Raw genomic sequence first — 21,294 nt, forward strand, 5'->3', positions numbered from 1 at the left:
ATTTTCAAGCCATTACATGTTAAGGGGTTTGTTTACAAGCAAAAAGGTAGAGCGATGGCATCAAACAGATCCATGATGTGGGTGATGTTGAAATCCGTTGGTGGGGTAAGTCTCATCAACTCTTAACATAAGTCAGGCCTACAATTAACAAACAGCAATGGCATTTTCACATTTCGGTCATTGCTTATGATCTTAAATTCCTTATACATTTTCAAAAAAAAAAAAATAATCAAGCGTTTTGACCAAATCACTGATATTGATTTGTGGATCCAGGCAAACACATCTTCATTCATGGAGAATAGCACCGCGAGTATATTTAGATTGCACTTTTGACTGTCTTTTGTACCCTTTGCTTAATCTCTTTCTACCCACTGTTCTGTATCTCTGAGCAGCATCCAACTGACATGAAAAAAATTTTCACATTTCTCACTAAAATGCTTCAGTCATATTCCACTTAAATACAGAACTTCCTCTTCCAACTACAGCTGCCTGAAACCCAGGGTGGGAAAGATTCACTCCTATCCTACAAATGGGTTTTTTTTACAAACAAAGAGCTCAAAGTTTATATTTGCATTTTTCTTGTTGTAACACTTGAACAAAAAGCTTGGTAGGATTTAAGAAGGAAGATAACTGGAAACCCTTCCAGTCCCAGCATACACACATGGTTATGGAACAAAGTTGAAATATAGCACTGTTTACAGAAATGCTATTTTAGGTGATCAGAATCTTGTACGGATAAATTAATGGTAAGGCCCAGGTTTGCTACATGGAAGACTTGAGATGACCTCACCACCTCTTTCATGCACACACATGCACAATTCCCGTAAGAATCATTTAAGTTCTCTAGTGCATTAGAAACAGAAAAGATTTTTCTTCTGTAGTGATTCGTGTGCAGTACACAACTAAAACAGGGGCTGAAAGGTGGCAGCAGCATTCCCAGTGGTTAGCCACATTTTACTCACTTGCCAGTTAGGAATGTTACCATATCACTTCCCCAAAACCTTTATTTACTTCTCAACGTTTTGTATGCCACATACAATACACACACACACCTACTGACGTTCACGTGCAATGTCACCGAAGGCGGGGGGACCCATAGCCATGGACACAGCACTAAAGCAGCTGTCCCCCCGCAGTGTAATACAGGCTTGGCTGTGGCTCACAGCTGAGCACCCCGCAGAGCGGCAGCCTGCAATGCTGAAGCGTCAGGGCATTTTACAGACAAAGCTGAGCTACAGAACACTGAACCAAATAGGACATCTACTAGCCTTTGAAACACGTTGTGAGAAGACAAAATTTGTAATTATACCCTTCCTAAGACAATGTGGTTGATGGCAACAGAAGGAACTTGCACCACTCAGCAAAGCTTTAAAGCCGAGAAAAGCTATCACTGCCTTGCCAGGACGCCCACCCGTAGCACCCAGCATCCTCTCCTCGCGTTGATGGCTGTTTAAAGTTATCCAACTCACAACTGAGTCAAATATAACAGCAACTTGCCCTTCAACTGCCAAGTAGTGAGTGCTTCCAAAAGTGTTTTTCACTTCTGAATGTTAAATCCTCCATGCTGTTGCTGGACTGACAGATCAGCGGTAAATCTTGTACTGAAACCAAGAGCGTGCTAGACTGTGCTAAAACATTTATGGAGACTTTGCCACCCACACAGCCAGTAAGCAAACACACTCCAGCCCCAGAATCAGCTCTCAGTTATTTGTGAGCCCTCAAGCCTACTTTCACATGGGAATGCCAGAAGCATACGGGCAGTTTTGTTCTAGGCCTAAGAAAGATGATGTGCAGGAACAAGAAGGAAATCATAACTTTATTGTTAGCCAAAGAGCCAAACTGTAGTTACACAGTGGCAAAACATAATGAGATTTATCCTGATGTTTTACTTTTCTTTGGCTGTGACCCTGCAAGTGCTAGCAGTCTGATCACATCAGCATTTCCACTGACCATCCTTCCACTGCCGGTGCTAAAAAGGGCTAAAAAAGAGCCACAGTATTCTATATGCATTTTCTGCTATTTTTGCTTCAAATATTTTAAATTCCACTTTTTGCTTTTCTAGCTGAAAGCAGCTCTACACACTTTCAAAGTGCAGAACAATCTTAGTACATGTTCAATAGAAGTTTAAGTGCTGTTACTGTTACTACAAATGTTGATATCTCAAGTCAATGGCTATGAATTTGGACAACTCACACTGACACCAAAAAAACCCTCAAGCCAAATACTTTTGCCCGCAATTAAGCTTTTTACTCAAGTATTATTCTGTTCCAAAACTGCAGCATAACAGTAAAACTATTCATCTCACCTGAATCCTGTCAGACACACGCACTTTACTACTGGCAAGCATTTTTCTGCACAACCCTTTCCAAGATTTTACTCCAATGCCCGAGCCCATCTGGAATTTGGCTTCCCTGCTCGTCTCTAGTTTCCTCTTGGAGTTGTATGACCGCTGTGCTGCGGGATGGGGAACTGGTTTATCTTGCAGACACAGCTCTGCCTCTGAACTCTGCCTCCTCTCTGAAAGCACCACCATCTGCTCACAAGACGAGGAGCTCCTCAGCAGAAGAGTCACTGGAAACCACCTAACATATTCTGGGGACATCCACAGACAGCCTTTTTACGATATTCTCCAACTTGTGGGGTAGAGGACTGGGTTATGAATAGAAACTATAGTTAAAACACCTATATATCACAACAAAGCCTTCCTCAGGCTTCACAGCTGTTGCTGTTCTCCATCCCAGTTGTTCAGCTATTCCTGACAGCAGCAAAGACAGTACCACAATACATCTTCGATGAACCACAGCATTTCCATACTCAGTCCCAATGAGTAACACACTTCAGCTATCAGTTATCACCCCCCGATAAAAAAAGCAGAGCTACTAAACAGGAATCACCACCATTTTAAATTCTTTTTAAGAAGGTCACAAGAAGGACGAGTAGAAATAATTTGGTTTTTAAACAAATTCAAAAATTGACCAGTTCTGTCATCACACAGGCCCCATGATATGCAACTAAGTAATTTTTATCCTGTCTACTGACGTAAACATTAGTGACTAGCACATCCAAAGCTAGCTACCAGAAGCCATTAATCACAAGGCATCCCAAAACCACTCCAGACTAATGCAAGTCCTCCTGCTGAAGACACTGCAGCCTAAACTGCTGCCATCAGTAGACTGCCTTCCAAGCACTGATAAGACCGCCACAGTAAAATCATTCATTTTACAGGAGTGATACCATTTGTTAAGATGAAAGAATGGGAATAAGAAAAGAAAGGACAAAACACATTAGCTCCAATTATTTCACAATTGAGAAGCAAACAATTTAGGTCCCAATACCTTTAACCTCTTGTAAAGTGTTTTTGTAAGGGTGGGTACTTCCTTTTTTTCTTTGAAACACAGTTAAAAAAAAAATCAATACTACTGGCCAGTCAGAATGACTAGGAATATGTGGCTCTGCACTATTATTTCAGAAAGCCTAAGTTAAGAGGGTGGTTGTTTTTTTTTTGTTGGGGGTGGGGTTGAGTTTGGGTTTTTTGGTTTGTTTTAAGTGAAGGACATGCTCTGCACAAGTGTACCAAATAGGGAATGGATTGTTTAAAAAAAAAAAGTATCTTATGGAATAAATTTCAAACTCTTTTCTCCATTTTACTACTCTTAGTATGCAAATATGCATAATTCATAGTTTTACTGTTCCACCAATAGGTGGTGCCACTATTTTCAACAACAACTTCCCAGGAGAACAGAGCCTGAAGCGCCCAGGAGTGGGAAATCAAATAGCCAGAAAGTTTTGGTTTTCTTATCACAGCATGGTTAGACAACTACTGGGGACCAGTAAATGCTTCAGACCAAACAAGGGTCTCAATCATCTTACAACATTCAAGAAAATTGGGATGAAATTTAAATTCATATTTTGAATAATAAAAGCTTTTCATTACTTCATTTCCTCATATATCCATGCAACCTAACTCTGATAAAAAATGGACAGCAAAAGTGTAAGACCACGATAGAAACCACTGGGTTTATATTTGCAGTGCAACAAAAAATATTATTGGAAGTATGCCTGGATCCTGATTATAATTCTCTCCACGAGGCATGGATAATGACCCAATAAGCTGCTCAATTATGATTTCATATCCATTTAATTCCAGCTTTATACACCAGGGATCCAAGTCCAACCTGCAGTCAGGTGACCACAGTCAGATCGCTTTGGTCCCCACTAGTCAAAAGCGGATGATAGCATGGCACTGCCTTTGGCAGCACTTGGGAAAGGAGGAGAGAGGATGAAGATAGCAACATTATTATTGTGAAAGGTTCTCCTATGATAACACCACAAGAAGTGTTCACTGCCATCAGATGCTACTGATCTAGACACCTGGGCCACTGAAGGATCCAGCTGATGAGAGACCTGCCTGGAGCTGCAAGTGCAGCTCTAGGAGCCTTGGCCCTGCTGCTCCAATTGCATTGCCTCAATAAAACAAAAAAAACAGAAAGCAGTGCATCACCAGCAGGCAGTTAACCCCATCTTAAGGTAGTCAGCTGAGATGGACAAGGTAGTCCACCTGCCAGCACCTCTCCTCCATCAATTCTAGACTAATGGCTTGGTCTGAACACACCACTTGAGAAGGGCTAAAGCTGGGACAGGGAAATCCCAGTTGGTCACTCTGCTCCCAGCCTATGTTAGACAAGTCACTGGGAAGCATGTCTGTTACTCAGTCGATGAGGACAATCATCTTCAAAGCCTGCCTCAGCCCATCGCTCTGAGGTGCTCCTCCTAGGGTCTCAGTCTCAGACATTTTCCCACCAATGACAGGGTGCTACTAGCTTGGGCAAACAGCCACACTCCATTGATCCCAAAGTCCCAGCACCTCACCTGATGGCATGGTGTATGGAGAAATATATTATTCTCCATGAGAAGCTCAGGCCTCAACACTGGGACATTGCAGCAATGCTCCTACTTTACCCTGGAAACTCCCATATTCCTGGGGAAGACTGCATTTTATTCGCTCTGCAGATTCAGTAAGGCTGATTAAGAAACTGCTTTTAAGGTCTAGGAAATATTTTCAGTAGAAAGTAAATAACCTTGAAATTGTTGTACTTTCAGTGATGTTACATCTTACGTATCTTTGCTGCAGGTTTTTGGTTTGGTTTTTTTTTTTAATGCTTTTCATGACTAAATTTGAAACCTCACTGCAATATGACCAGGAACAGATTCCATACATGAAAAAACTATCCGACTGTGAAGAATATCACTGAGCAAACTCCCTTGCAAACATCTGATGTATTTATACAGTTTGCAGACCACTACCCAGCTCTGTTTTCCTTTAGAGAGCTACACCGTGCATCCTCTGCATGTTTTGGGTCCTCTTAGGAGTGAGTGTTTCAGTGCCAGCACCGGGTAGTTTTCTTCTTTCACAAGACCTGGAAGTTTAACCTTGAAAGGGCAAAAATGTTCATCCTTATCAACCAAGTGGCTATTTTTAAGGAGACACAGGACTTGCCACACACTAAAACTGTAAGCACATGCCATGCAACAACTGGAAGATACTGTGTCAAAGCAATCCATTTTTTCATAAACTGTTCTGAAACCATCAACTAGCAATGGCTTTCTCCCACTTTAGGTGATAAACCAGCATCTGTTAGATTCAGTCAAAAGCACCTACTATTTCTATCAGCTTATGTGGAATGATCAGTATCTCCACCCCATGCTGCTACACTGTACAAAACACACAAATTCTGTTACAATTACTGGATTATGCAAGATCCTTAAAATGCTACGAATACCAGACCCACCGTAAAGATCATATACATTAAAACCCAAGTGCCAAGAGATGACAGGGCTTGCTCATGGTCACACAAATCAATTACAGTGCCGGGCAGATTGCCCAAGACCCTCAATTAAATCACACTACAGAGAGATTGAGTGTACTGGAGCCTGAGTATGAAATATAATCAATATTGAAGAATGCAGTCTCAAGGATTTTCCCTGTGCACGCTGGAACATAATCTAGCCTCAACATGACTTGGTGCTTAAGAACTTTTTCCCCCCCAATACAGCTGTAGCCAACTCCAGGATGGATAGATTTACTAGATTCAGGGCTGACAGGTGTGATCAACAGATTTATCAGCTCCCTCTTCAACAAGCATCTTGGCTGGAAAGGTGCCTAAAGAATAACCCCTTTGGGTTAGTGGCAAAGTGTTAAAAAATGAGACAGAAGAATTTGATTCCCCCTCCCGCTTAGACCACTGGGAGTCAGGAGTACCTCAAATGAAATCAGCAGAGTTCTGCCACTGAAAGGTTGGCTGCATATTTCCATGTCTGAAATAAAGATGTGCAATGTTTTCCATAATGTAAGAGTTTTCATTCTAAAATGACTCAGATGAAAACAATGACCTCACCGGCTGGCTGGATTTAACACAATGACACATTGGTCCAGTCTCAAACCTATTTCCTCCCTCTCGCAGTCTCCACTCACACAGCCACGTCCCCTTGAGAGCAGTAAAAGGAGGAAAGAAAAAAAAAGTATCAGATACCTCACTCAGATATTTTACTCCTTTTCCTTAATTTTATCAGTCATACTTACAGCCATATAAAAGTCTAGAGTAAGACATCTATCCACTAACTAGCTTCTATGACAGTTACCAAGCTTATTGTTAATTTTAATGTAATACCTGGATATAAATGTAGGGAGGGATGACAAGAGCAGTACTTGGAGCAAAAAGAAAAATGCCAACACAGTATCACAAAAGGCACATAATTCAGCATTCCTAGTCAAGCTCAAGGTATTTTGAGATAGGTCTCAGGCAAGAAGCTTTTCATTGAAGAACTTGCTAGTTGCAATGGTTAAAAGAAAGCATGAAAATACAAACTAAACTCCAGTAAACCCAGAAAAATATAATGTCAACTCAAAAAAAGACAAACCAGTTGCTCAAAGTTCTTTCATGATCAGAAAATTCCAGGTACAGGCAATACAAAACTACAAACCCCAAAATTAGTATCTTCAAGAGGAAAGAAAAAAACCCACATCAAACCCAACTTCACATACACCGCCGTGATTTTGGAAAAACTATTTAGATAGGAGCGCAGTGAAACCCTCAGATCTTTTACTTCCTTTTATTTTCTTGTTAGGAACGATTTTTCCATAATGGAAGAACACAGTGAGTTAGCAACCTATTTGTATTCTATTTCTTAATGTAATTTACAAAATTATTATTTGATACATAAATTAATATATCATTGGGCAAACGTGTCCCAAAGGGTGTTAATAAGCTCTGTTATGTGTTAACTAAAATATATTCTACATACACAGCCTCACCTAAGAAAAAAAATACTATCTCATTACTTAATTAGTATACAACACTACCAATTAAACATGGAGCCTGCCCATGTTACTCTCTATTATAACTGTGATAGCACAGAATTAAGAAAATAAATCAGATTGTGTTTTAATTTGATTTTATGATTCACTTGCAGTGTAAACTGATGTAATTTCATCCAGCCTATCACTTGTTTTTCATTATTGGTTACATTAAGCTCAATAAAAAAAAATGTAAATTAGTGTTTCTTCAAAGCCACTTACAGAAGACTGTTGGTTAAAAATTAGTAGCAAAACCATGCTCCATGTAAATGGAAATAAGTGGATTCCTGAAATTTTATTAGAAAACACAGATACCATTAACCAAAGAACCTTCTCCTTGAAGTGGATGAAATACATCAGTAAATCTTTACATAAATGGCAGCAGGAGCTAATTATTCTTCCTAGTTAAAAATAAACTATCTAAAAATATAATTCTGTTTTACTCTGAGCTCCCCCAGTACAAACTAAAATCACTGAATAAGAGTAATTCCTTCCTTTACATGCGTTCTTGTGGACCATGGACTCTCTGAAAAAAAAAACCCAACAAGCTACTGAGGCAGAAGACACTGCTGATGGCATCCAAGGCTTATTTTTCTTCACCCGAGTCAGGCTTGATACTACTCTGAATCATAAGATAGTCTGAGTTTTCCGAGATGTCTCCAATTATACAGTTGTGCAACACTATATAATCTTCCTTTATATTTCAGTTTAAGATGAACTCACCCTCGAGGACGTGGAAGAACAGGCCCACGGGTAGCTACTTGCTGATGGGTGGTGACCTGCCACAGTGCTGTAAACTTCACTCAGCCCAAGTCAAATCTGTAGGAAAATGTGCTTCCCAGTATAAAAGCAAAGTCACCCCTATAGACATTTTTTTAGAATCTTTGCAGTTTATCTTTCCTTCCACCTCAAAATAAACCAACACAGGCATAAATAGGAAGAACAAAGTAAATCTGAAACAGTAACTTTGATAGACCTGACAATGAAACAGTTTGTTTTGTTCACAGATTCATGCACTTTAGTATAAACTACTCTGCATATAAAAAGAAATATATACATTATGCTTCTCCTTTTGAAGTCATGGTCACTTGTTTGGTGCCTCTAACTTTTTCTGTGCAGGTTTTAATAGTAACCACTCTTGTATAGTGGTTGTCCTTATTTAATAACTGTGCCTTTATCACAAAAGCTGCAGGGGGAAAAAAAGAATTAAATTTTACAGACCCCACCTTTGAATTTAAAACTCTAAGGGAGTAATTATGTTTAGCAGAAGCCATTCCTTGCCAGTGAAGATATAAGATATTTGTACAACCTGCTGAGTTACACCTACAAAGAGAATCAAAACCTTTGAGTTTCCTGGCTTTGTGTGTCTAAATTTTCCAACTGTGCTACTGCAACAACACTAGCTTCCTCGCATAAACCACATTTGTTGCAAGATACTCTTTCCTCCTCAATATTAGCAAAGTAGCACGCCTGAGTAAAAAGGTGCTCTACCAAAAGAAGAAAGACCACTTTCAGGAACCCTGGTCTTACTCCAGCTCTGCCATGGTTTCACAGTATGAATTTGGGCATCTGTCCTAACCTCAGAGAAAATACAGAAAAAACAGTCAACCTCACTGGAGTGTTTCAAAAATAACTTTTTAAACAACTGTTTAAGTAGTATATTGAAAAATAGGTTTGTTGTATTAGTATCAAATAACACTTTCCCCATCTCACATGATTGTTTTATTTTTTAAAAATAATCTCTGAAATCTGCACTTACTCCTTTTCTATTTGTTTTGCCACTGAGTAAGAGAGCAGATTAAAAAAGAAAACATACACCACATTAAGCTATACCATTTCAGGTATATTTCAGGTAAGTATACATATTTCAGGTAAGTATAAATTAGGTATCATCCACTTGCCAGAGCCATCTGAATGATTTAATCTTCTGATTGAAGCTGCTGACCAGAACTCAAGTTCTACAGCATGTATAAAGATCTGGAATGGCCAGTGGCAAAATTGTCATCAATATTAAATTAGATTCTGCACTTTGTCCCCACATCTGGCAAATAAGTTGACTTTAGCAATACTGCTGCTCTCCAGAGCCCTGATCCAGCAATTTAAATGGGGCGTGCAGACATCTACGCTTCCAGGCAGCTGGAAAGTACAGTGACTCTACACATGGTTTGCTGCTTGCAGTGGGCTACAGCATCACAATCCACAAATGGGAAGAATGGGAGTTTTGCTATTTTTTGTTTTTAACTTATTTCCTGATATGATTTGAGATTAAGTTTACCAGGATAACATTATTCCCTATGTCTTTTATCTTGTAGATTCCTTAATAGTTCAAGAGATTCAGAAAATGGCTGATAATGACACAGCATGAATTAGACCTAGTAACTGCAAGGCTCAGAGAAGTAGGTATTATCCAGTTTTTCAAACTGGGGTATAGTCTTATACATCAATGAGCAGGTTGAATTCTTAGTGAAGTTAACAGCAGCTGAAAGTACATCACTTCCGTAGAGAGGGCTTTGTATTCTGCAAAACTACATCCTGTAAACTCAATTTTATAGACCTTCATCTGTTCTTAATCTGTTGTAGCGATGGTGACTTGCATCACATAACAGTCATTACTTCCCTACACTGTATTTCTCCAGGAAGACTAGTTTACTAGCTCAGTCACTACACATTCAGCTGGGATTTTATCTTCAGGCAATGGTTATTTCTTAAAGCATACTCTGAACACAGTTAGCTCAAAGTTTTCTTCACTGTAATACTGCCTCTCTTGAAGGCTCTCAAGACTTCGGGTTATTTTAGTTCGACTCAGATCAATGGGGCCTTACCATAGATGGGTACTTTTTCCCATAAAACCATGGTTCTTTCCTTCGTTTTCATTCCTAGAGCTATTTATTTCACTGCCTGAGCACACACGGCCGCTTCATACAGCCACCTTGCCTTTGTTCCTTGCATTATCATATAAGCAGTACACGTGCAGTGATTCCCACCACACCCTCTGGCCAAACCCGGGAGATGCACCGTCTCTCCCTTCTTCCTTTCACCCTTTACTGAAATCTTCATAACAGCAGCACAAATAGTAGTGATTTACATAAATTCTCTTTTCCACACCACATAGCAAATCACAGCTACAAATGCCTGCTCTGAACCTATAGATACATGAACGGCAGACAAAAGTTAGCTTCCCAGCCCGCAGAGATGCCCAACAAGCCCACTGGTATGTGGTGCACTGTTTGATGTCTGTAGGGGATAGCTAGTGCCATGACAGATCTTCCGCGCTGCTCAGTCTTGGTCACCTTGTGCCATCCCTATTTCTCCATACACGGCTGATGTCTGGGCATATGACATGCAAAACACAACAGCCAGAGACACACCTAACCGCTGAAGACAGACAGTCCCACAGGAAACGTTCTCAATCATAAAACATCGACAAAATGCCACAACCACCACAAGCACTGGCCCAAGGTGAGGAGGGCAGGCAGCACAGCCACCTCCTGTCCCTGCATCCCTTCCCAGCAAGGCAGACCAGGCAACCTTTCCACCTGTGATGTGCGACGGAGGTGGCACCACTTTTAAGAGATGCATATTGCCAGCTTCTTTGTTGGGAAGAACACTGCAGAAGTACAATACCATTTTGTGCACTAACTTTATTATATTGATTTATGCTCTCCCTTTAATTAAAAGGTACCAGGAAAACATTTGTTTTTGATTCCGATGCTCAAACCCACTGAGACTCCTTTCAGACAACTCCTCAGCACAGGTTCAGCAGGCCCTGTCTACATCACCACAATGAATTACTTCCATGAACGCACGGGCCAAAACCCTTCCCGAATCCTTCCCCCTAATCCCCGACATCTGTTCTGCGTCCAGGCTGGGCTGCGGTGGGGACCTGCCAGTGCCTGCTGTCAGCATGGCCGCAGATGAGTAAACACACCAGCGCCCGTGTCAGGCTGCCATGTGATTTCAGCTGAGAGCTCCGGACATGGAGCACGGTTCTCATTTAAAGCCTTCGTAACTTCGAGGAAACACCTGTTAAGAAACTATCCAAAATAAATTTACCATGAGCCTTTTAAGAAAGAGAAAACCCATGATTGACAACAGCCGTACAAGATCCAACAGCAGCAGAATTAAAGCCCCATTACAAACCCTGACCAATTAAATACATAAACAACACCATTTTTCATTTCAGGGTAACAGTTACTATTTCATTTCTCATCTTCCACTTAGAATAGATACTCTTCACACTGGAAGACTGAAGTCTGACCTATTTTGACCCGGTTTATTTTCTTCTGTGTGCAAAAATCCTACAACGCCTTGTTGTGTGTAGTTTTAAAAGAAACACTCCCATATGGTTCCTCTTTAAAATGTCAGCAGCATATCATCGTGAGCAGTTTTAAAATAGTTTCTGCCTGGCTAGTGAAAAAAGGTGGATGGTGATATTCTGCTTAAAGCCTGCAAGGTACAGTAAATGAAAATCAGTAATTTTAGAATTACTATTAAAACCGTAGAAGTATTCAAATTTTCCAAAACATTACCAGTGACACCAGAAGCAGACCCCGAAGTCTTTCAAGTTTTTGAGTATCAGAGACAACCGTCATTTTTTAAAAAAAAGCTTGCCAACAATCTTCTAATTTAAACCATTGTTTTCCCCCCCTTTCGGGACTCTGGAGGTTTACCTAGGCTGATGGTGGGGACCTCTGCCTCCTCCCCATGCACACATCTGACCAGCAACCACACTGCAGGCCAGTTACTAATGACTGTGGTATTTTTCAAGAACACTTAAGCAATCTTGGAGCATGGGTCAACACCAACGTTCAGGTAAAACTATACCAGTTATTTGCAATATTTTGCATTGCCCAGTTTCTTTCCATCTAGGGCTCTCCAGCAATAACCATGCTGCTTACTAATTTGAGCACTACACCATGCCTGTGAGGCAGGAAATTTTACTTCTCCTACTGTAGGTATGGAAATCCAACATTCATAGCAATTAAAGCAGCCTTCCCTACATCACACAGCAGTTTTGGGGCCAAGGGCAGTTGAAGCCAACTCCAACAGCAATTTCCTTGGGATGCAGAATGCCAGGGGTGCAAAGTGCCTGCAAGGTGTCATCCACCGCCCTGCTGCTGTGCCTGCACCAGCAGAGAACAAGAAACACTCTGGGCATAGCACAGCAGGCTGCACAAACAACCCCTCTGGCGTAGTCAAACCGACTTCCTCACCAGATAACCTAATTCTGCTTGGCCCAGCTTGATCGAGTCCTTTATCAGAGCTTCAGAAAATAAGTTACCACAGGATAACTGAGAAAGGTCCTTGCACAGGAGAGTAACCAGTTAGATAACACGAAGTCATTGGCATGCCTACAAATGCAGTCAATGGAGAGAGATCATCATGGGCGTTCTGCAGATGACTGTGCTGCGATTTGCACCAACCAAGATATTCACAGATGGTCTAAGAAAAGGGTGAACAGCAAGGCAACAGTTTGAGAGGACACCATCACCCTTGGAAACCATGTAAAATAATAAAAACTAACCAGCAAAAAAAAGGTTAACAGGACTTTTTGTGCAATAAAATAAAATTCAATGTCTTCAAGTAAAAAGTGATAGACATGGGGAAAAGTGATAGTAGTAATAATCAGCTGAAGGCCTAAGGATACAATCCTATTACCTAGCAGTCCAAAAAACCAAACTGAATATTAGCACTTGTTAGGAATGGGATATGAGAAATGTGAACATTTTGCTGCTGTAAAAATCCTGTGCTTCCTCTACATGCTGCCTCCATTCCACAAAAGGACATCAGAGAATTAGAAAAGGTCGAGAGGAAAGGCAACAAAAGAAATCACAGTATGGTATGGCTTTACTGTGAGTAGTGGCTAATATAATGACTTTCCTTTTTGGGAACATGGAGAAGAGACTATAAAGAGGCCTGTAAAGACAAGAATGACAGAAAGCAGGTAAACAGAATAATTGCTCCTTTCTTCCTCCAGTACAAGGACTGGGGAAACCAGATCAGACAGCCAGTGGCAGGTTCAAAACCACTTAGAGGTAATATGCTTTCATACATATAGTGTAAGACTCATGCAGGTTGTGGACCAGGGAGTGATCCCATTACTCGAAAACCTTAACCTCCTTCCTGGAAAAAACACACACACTGAAGATGAATAAATACAAAGGCATTGTTTCTGGGTGTTGAAATAACTGGAGCTGCTTAGAGATGGGAGACTATACCACATAAGTACCATTATATCCTTTCCTATTCTTTTATTCTTCCTAATTACCTGCCACTGCGCATTGTCACAGCTAAGATGGTATTGGGACCAAATACGCATCATTTAGATCACATTGGCTGGAGGCTGCAGATAAAGGAGATACTGAAAGCACCAAGGATAAAACATCTTTTTCCTCTATCATGAAATGAAATCAACTGGGCACAACTGAGAGGATTCATAACAGTGAGGGGGCCAATCCCCTTGGCACTGCAGACCCCTACCCACCATTGTACTCTTACATATCCCAGAGCCCACCTGCTTCCTCTACCTTCTAGAGCACACTCCTCCATTGCTCTCATATTAAATTTCACAGTCTCATAATTCTGTGTTCATCTTTAAGGTGGTGATGCTCAGTGAGACCCAGCGTGCTGGAAAGCCTGACTTGAAAAGATGAGCAGAGTTGATAGTTCTCTGGGACAGTCATCAGCCATTATCAGGGATGCTTGTTTCCAAAGACAGATGCTGATAAAAAGGCATTTGATCCATTTCTTCTAAGCCACTAAGCATGCAATAAGGTCTTCTGCATGGCTACCTAACATTGTAGTGAGTAACATTGTCTCAAGATGGTGACTATATGGCATAGTTTATACCACTCCTTTCTCCCTCACTCTCAGAGGGGAGAAACTAAGGTCCTATGCACTTAAGAGCTGGGATTTGACTAATTCCTCTCACAGCAAGACAAGACAGCCACCAGTCTCAGCGATACTTAAATCCATTGCAGGACTGCTTCAAAGCTTTTAGTTTTGCTTAACAGGTAAGTAAGCTAAACTGATAAAGCAATGTGTATTCCAATGAAGAAGTAGGAGAACAGTAACTCAAATGTAGATACGCATTATGTAGAGCTCCATAAAGAATATTTTAGCAGAGGAAAACCAACACTGGAGTATGAGTCTCCAAGTAAGGTTCAGCTCCTTCAAAATTGACAAGCTTTCAGCTCACAAAACCACACAGTGTGGCCAACTTGCACCTTCCTATTAAACTTGCGCTGCAAAGTGAGGCTTTGCAATCCCTCCCAGTGACTATTCCCTTTTCTAAGACACAGACATGAACACAGCTACAGAGATACGGTCTGGGATAAACACTCAGAAGAGTATCTTTGTATCACTTCCTCCATACAAACACCCTTTCCAGCATGTCTGGGGTCAGTCTGATATGAAAAGGGGTGACTCTGAGCATGTTCTGAGCCCCCAAATCAAAACCTGAAGTCCCTTCCTCTCCTCCTTTGGAGACAGCCCCACACACAGAGGGAGAAGGATGCTGAGAATCTGGGCTGCACAGGAAAATGCTCACAAAACAAATCCCACAACCATACATAATTGAGTAATCCAGATTTTGGCTTACTCGGGTTTATGAGAACCAAAACAGCATTTTAAACGCTTATTTTTGCTTTCCTTTAATTAAGCTTGCCTTAGGCTCACAAGCCTATTGAATTTGAAACTTATTTTTAAAATAACTGACCTGGAGAGTTTTCCTACCTGCTCTGCCCCTTAAAGTACAACTCAAGTTCCTTCACCCACTTTCAGTGTTTTACCACCAGCTTGACAGCAACATGGCAATCATATAATCATATCAGAGGAAAAGACCTTCCTCCCCCCCCGCTAGCTGATAAACATTAGCCATACCAAATAGTTTCAACCTCACTTGTAGACTCCAGGAGTCCTCCTGCAAGGCTAAAGATTAGGTGAGACAGCAGATTTTACATATAGGTTGTGGTCTCCTGTTTCTCTCTCAGCTCTGAAACTGGGGCTTTCTGAAAGGCCTCCCGGCTCCCACAGTAAGCCCATTTGCTACAGGCAGTAGAAGCATTATCAAAGACTTCGTAACAGTCATCAGAAGCTGGAGCTATTCTGCAACTGACAGGAAAAATGTGGGCTTGCAACACCAACAGATGCATCCAATAGTTTCTTGAATCTCCAAACAGGCCAGGAAAAAATAATCCAGAATATTTATGTTAAACCTCCCCCGCTGCTACCCCTTCCAAAAATCCCTGAAGTCAGCAGGGAAGTATTGCTGAAGCAAAAGAGATTGCTAAGCTCAGTACAGCAACAAGGTAGCACCACACTAATGAAGCCATTCTGCTTTTGCACAGGCAGAAAGGATTACAAACCTGTGCAGCAACAAAAAAAAAAGAAAACTACCAGATATAAATACAGCTCTGAAGATAATTATTTCAAGAAGGAAGAAGCTAAAACTTTTTGTATGTGCTGCTACTACACCCTAGATCATTAACGAAACAATCCAAGACAAAAAAAAAAAAAAATAAACGCAGTGCAGTGTGAAAAAGAGGATGTAGCTAGAGGAAGATTTAGAGCGCCAGTTCCCTGTTAATGGTTCAGATAAAATCGGATGGGATATGGTCATAAAGGTCTAGGGATTCACACATCTCTGCCTTAATTCAAGGCACTAATAACCAATCAGTATTTTAGATAAGACTATAAATATTTAATACTTTTAATCTTTTGAGTGCCAAGAATAATGCTTCCCATCGTGTCCTTGCCTTTCCCACAGCAACAACGATGAGATTTCTCATCTGGCATTGCTGGCATCGGCAGGATGTCAGGTGGTTTTAGTAGTAGCAGTCAATTAACTTAAGAAGTTACATCTAATTGATCCATTTCCTGCTCTGATAAACAATTGTAAACAAATACTTCTCTTCAAAGGAGAAGCTTTGTTCACAAATTAAAAAAAGGAAAGGGGCCATCTGAATCACGCTAGTCATGGCTGTGTCAGAGATTTTATTATAAACACTATTTTTAGGGCTCTAAATGAGCGATGTGACATTAAATATGAAGAGCCAAATTCTTCCCCAGTTTAACATGACAGTGGCACTTCCTCACACAACACTCTTTGCTTTTTTGTTTTTTTAACCTCTTCTGTGTTACTGACAGCAGTATGTGTGTGTATTTACACTGTTTTGATTTTCCTAACCTGTATTTAGCCTTTCTACTTCATGCTCAATTTTGGCACAGCAAGCTCGCTACCCCCCTTCTCTTACACTTCGGTCAGCTTCAGTGTCTGGTTCCTGAGTCTCAGCAGAACAACAGTCCCAGCAGAAAAACAAAAGCAAATGACTTCTGTTTCTGTTTGTAATTCCCATTACAGGCAGAAATCCATTCCCATTTTGATCAGTATGCATTTTTGTGGCCCTTTTCCATACCTTTCAAAATGTAGCCAGGGAAAAAATTCAGTGTAAATTTTAGGCTTTTATGCTAATTTGCGAGAGGTCACAATACACAGAGTCACTTGCAGTACATCAGCTTCACTGAAAGCGCAGCCTTCACTGAAAAGTCATGGTACTACCTATACTTCACCCTGCCCATCCCCCCACCTGTAATTTCCTTTCCTTATTCACAGAAATTGAAATTGTGATATAATGATCATGAAGATATTTGCTTGCCTCTAAATGATTACAGATCCAATGATAAAGCACACTACGTAGTTTTGCTACTACTATGTTTTCTCCTCTGGCAGAAGGACAGAAATTCTTAAATTTGGGGGATTTAAACTGCCACTGTCATTTAATTACCAAAAGCATTTGTTAAAGTAATTAGGAAAGGGTGGTCCATTTTATTTTTAATTTTGATATGGTCACATACCTTTAGTTCAGGAGTTCACATCTATTTTTATTAAAATGCACAATTCACGTACCACTCGAGTGAAAAGATCAAGAGATTGATTTCTACACGCTATCAGCTGCCATGTCTGTCTTGACAGATTCAGGGCGTTTCCACACCCAATTGCCCTGACCAGCATGGTTATAATATAAGACAGCTATTAGCATGCCAATGAAGTTTCTGAAAATGATGGTAGCACCATATATTATGTATTTTCAGGAGTGAGGTGCCTGCTGTTAATTTTCCAGTCCAGACGTCCTGTGTTTTACCTGACACCTTTTTAAAGACAGGAAATCAAGGCCAAGTGCAAACTCAAACTACACAAAATAACCTCACCCTGTGTGCCACTTGGCAATCAAGTTCCAGGGATGCTCATAGGAATAAGGTGTTTCCTCTAAGCCGGAAAAGGCCATATCCAAGCTGTTTCACCAAGCAGTAAAATGCTACACCTTATTTACTAACCCAGGAGCTTAAGTACAATATTCCAGGACTAACACTGTCTGAAACTGCAAGTTCTAGACATTCAATACTTGTAAGTCTGGAGAACCAAAACAAAACAGCGGCTTACAAAAGAAGTGATTCTCTGCAAAGTGCATTCAAAACAGCAGAAGATAAAGGTGTACACATGCCTTCCTGAATCAGTTATGAAGCATAACTGATCATCACCAAAGTACTGAAAAAAAGCAAAAAAGAAATGAAACATTACAATAATTAGCAGACATCAATCAACCTCAGGAAAGTAATCTAGTAACATGATTTGGTGCCCTTCACTTGACTGACAGCATTAGTCTAGTGCAAACAAGAGGTCTCACTGTCAAGTCAGAAGAAGGTAAGATAGCTTCATCATGTCTTTACTATTACAATAGCAATGTTCCTTTTAGAACAAACAGGGAAACATAACACAGGGGACCTCACATACCGAAAGGAACTGGCCAACGAAAGGGAAGCGAACCTGGAGCTCTCCAAGGCTAAACCAAATATGAAGTGTCCAGAAGACAGCTGCTTTAACCTCCTCAAGAGACATCACTGCTCTCAATCCCTGGCAAAGCTTCTACTGTTGAAAACATTATCAGTCTTGAGTTCATTTCCACTGACAGAATCCAGGTTTATTTACTCCTCCCTTACTTGGGGTAGACTCCTGCACCTGCTTAGATGTCAGCTTGACCCCAATAGGCTTTGTGGTTAGGCTTGCCTACAACACAATTATTGCATAGAAAGGCTCTAACAGGATCCAGATTAGCACGTTCCAGCAGTAGAAGCTGATCAACTAAGTGTTCATGTGACCAGCAAGTTTGATGTACCTGAAAAGCAGGAGAAACCCCAAGAAACTGTTGCCTGGGGAAGCCAGAGTGCCTGGGCTCTTTTCTGCCATAGTCACAGCTCAGCAACCTGGAAGCGAGTTCCCCCTCCAACAGGCTTTTCTCCAGAGCACCTCTCTTCACTGATGATGTATATGGCATTACTCCCCCAGGACCACCTTAGAGCTTTCAGAGAACAACTTCACATATGTATAGGAATGAAAAGATAAGCATATTTCCACTTTTTTTTTTATTTGTTAGTTATAAACCGAAAACCAAATACCAAACAGAATAGTCCTATTTTCAGCTAAGAGCATTATCCCCTTCTGACTTAAGACACCAAACCCCATAAAGAATTCAGACCAAGAGATAAGACAGTCAGCGATATTACTGTCAACATCAGAACATTTAAAAGAAATAAGATGTGAACCACTGTTGATTTTCACATCTTTCGAAATCTTACTGACCCTGGCAGCCTCAAGCCACCAGAGCTCACAGAACAGTAAGTACTAACCTCTGTTCTTAGAAAGAGGCAATGTAGTTATCAATGCAGGCTTTTAAAGCATTATCCTTCAAACATGTCAGGTCCCAAGGAAGTATACATACTGGAAAATTAGGTCTGGAAATTCAGACTGAATAGAAAGAGGCAGACTTTTACAAATAAAAAGCCAAGTGAGAATCGGCGCACGCATCCAAACGCTGATGCAGGGGTACCTTTCAGTTTGAGGGTGTCTGGGCCACGTTCCAAGTCCATACAGGGACAAGACACAAATGTGCAGGTGACATTTCCTACATTCCAGTTTTCATGGAAACTGAATGCTGGTGCGTGGGCTGGAACGGAGCCCACAGCTTATTTCAACATGTTCCTGACGTGGACCAGTCAGGGCACCCTGCAGAGCACTCCCAAGTGTCTGTTTAGACATAGTCAGTGAAATCAAATAATAGCAGAAAGTCACATGCCTGCATTCTGTTCGGACTGCGGTACCTCTTGCTGTTCTGATTCATGGCTCACCACCTTGGATTTTATGTAACAGTAAAGCTAGTACAGTAAGACTGAAAAATTTTCTAATGTAGTATTAAAGTTAATTCGGATGTTGTTAAGGCAGAAACTACGTTCCATTTTGATTGTAACAATAGATTGAAATTTAAAAACACTGCCCAGGATACATAGAAGAATTACAGTATGGAAAAGTAATTAATCTTAGTAACCCAGAGGGGAAAAAATAAAAGGAAACAATAAAAGAAATTAACACAGGCAATCAAATAACTGGAAGTGCTGCATAAAAGAACTGGTCTAGAAGGATATTTATAAATTACTCCTCTTTCTCAGAGGACAACTAAATACCATGCTTCTGAAAGAAATGAAAAAGCAGTCAGATGCTGAAACAGATGTATTATGAAGAGAGCTAAAACTAATAAACTCCTCATCTACAGCTTAACCGAACAGAAGGAAGTGAATTACAGGTATAAAAAAAAACCACAAAACCAGAAGTTCAGTATAAAAGCCAGAAAAACTGCTGGTTATAACTGGCCAGCAGGGCTGGGGGAGTTCCGGGCAAGCCTGGATGCTTCCTTGTACAAAGATCCTGTGGAGCGATATCAGTGAGGTTAAGAGCCCACAGAGCTTGAAAGACCAACAGAGGAAGAGGGGTCAGAGAGGCAATTAAACAAATACAAACACAAAAAGCCCCAAGACCACACAGGTTTTCAGTAGAGCTTTATAGCAGAAGACCCAGCAGACAAGGTACACAGTCTCTGCCCACTCTATCTGACATATCTAGAACGCATAGAGGTTCCCAAAACCAAAAGTGAGGCCAGTCTAGCAGCACAAAAATAAACAAGACTGTTACAAGTATTACGAAGGCCAATCTTGTCTCCAGGGGATGGAGGAGAGGAAGTGTTCTCTCCACCTCCCCAGAAGAACAATAACCATCCTTCCTCAATCTATATAGTCTAAGAGGTTTCCTATGGAACAAATCACTGAGGCTCAGAAATGGGCAGCCAAGAGCTATGTAAGCACAGACGTGAAGTGGTAGCAATGCACACGTAGTATGGAACTAAATACACTAACACATCTAGTTAACTTCCAGACTGCTGCTGGCTTCTAACCCTACATTTAGCTGTTGAACCCACTGCTGCTCTACCCAACTGTACATACATACAGTAATAGAGGACACTGCACAAACCACCGCGATGACAACATGTGATTGCTATCTGTCAAAGGCTTCTTGATGCTTACGGAGTGACCTTTTCTGAAAATTCTGATCTTGAAGATGAGGTTTAGAACCAACGAAGACTTGTGTAAGCATACTAGACACCCACCACCTCCATCCCCCAAAATTAGCAGAGTGAACTCCACAATAGCTCAACTACAAAGACGAAGACACAGGTGTTCCTGATTTCCTTTTTTGTTATTCACCCTAAATGAGTTCCTGTTCACCCCCTGCCCCCCAAAAAGAACAACCCACCCCTCAAAAAACCCCACCCAATTCCAACGTAACAGGATGTACAACAAAGTAAAACATAAGCTTATGCTCTATTCACATAATCTGACACTCATGTTAAGCACCTTCTCTGACTTGTGTTATGAAAAATGTGGATGCATTTTCATAACCCATTAAGTTGTAAGGTTTCCAGTGTTACTACAATTTTAAGTACAAGGCTGAAAGAATCTGTAATTAAACAGCTCCAAGACAGACTGTAGTTTGTGTGGTCTGACCTAATCAAGTATGCACCGCTCCTAACCTCAGTCAGCTATATGAAATTAGT

General features: G+C 40.8%; 1 protein-coding gene across 4 annotated transcripts in view; it reads right to left on the reverse strand.

Annotated features, from left to right (window-relative positions):
• The window catches only part of ATP8A2 (ATPase phospholipid transporting 8A2), a 349,988-nt gene that overhangs the window by 38,053 nt on the left and 290,641 nt on the right, over positions 1-21,294 (reverse strand). The window lies entirely within an intron of this gene.

Source organism: Falco biarmicus, chromosome 2, assembly GCF_023638135.1.
Source record: "Falco biarmicus isolate bFalBia1 chromosome 2, bFalBia1.pri, whole genome shotgun sequence".
NCBI classification, from domain to species: domain Eukaryota; kingdom Metazoa; phylum Chordata; class Aves; order Falconiformes; family Falconidae; genus Falco; species Falco biarmicus.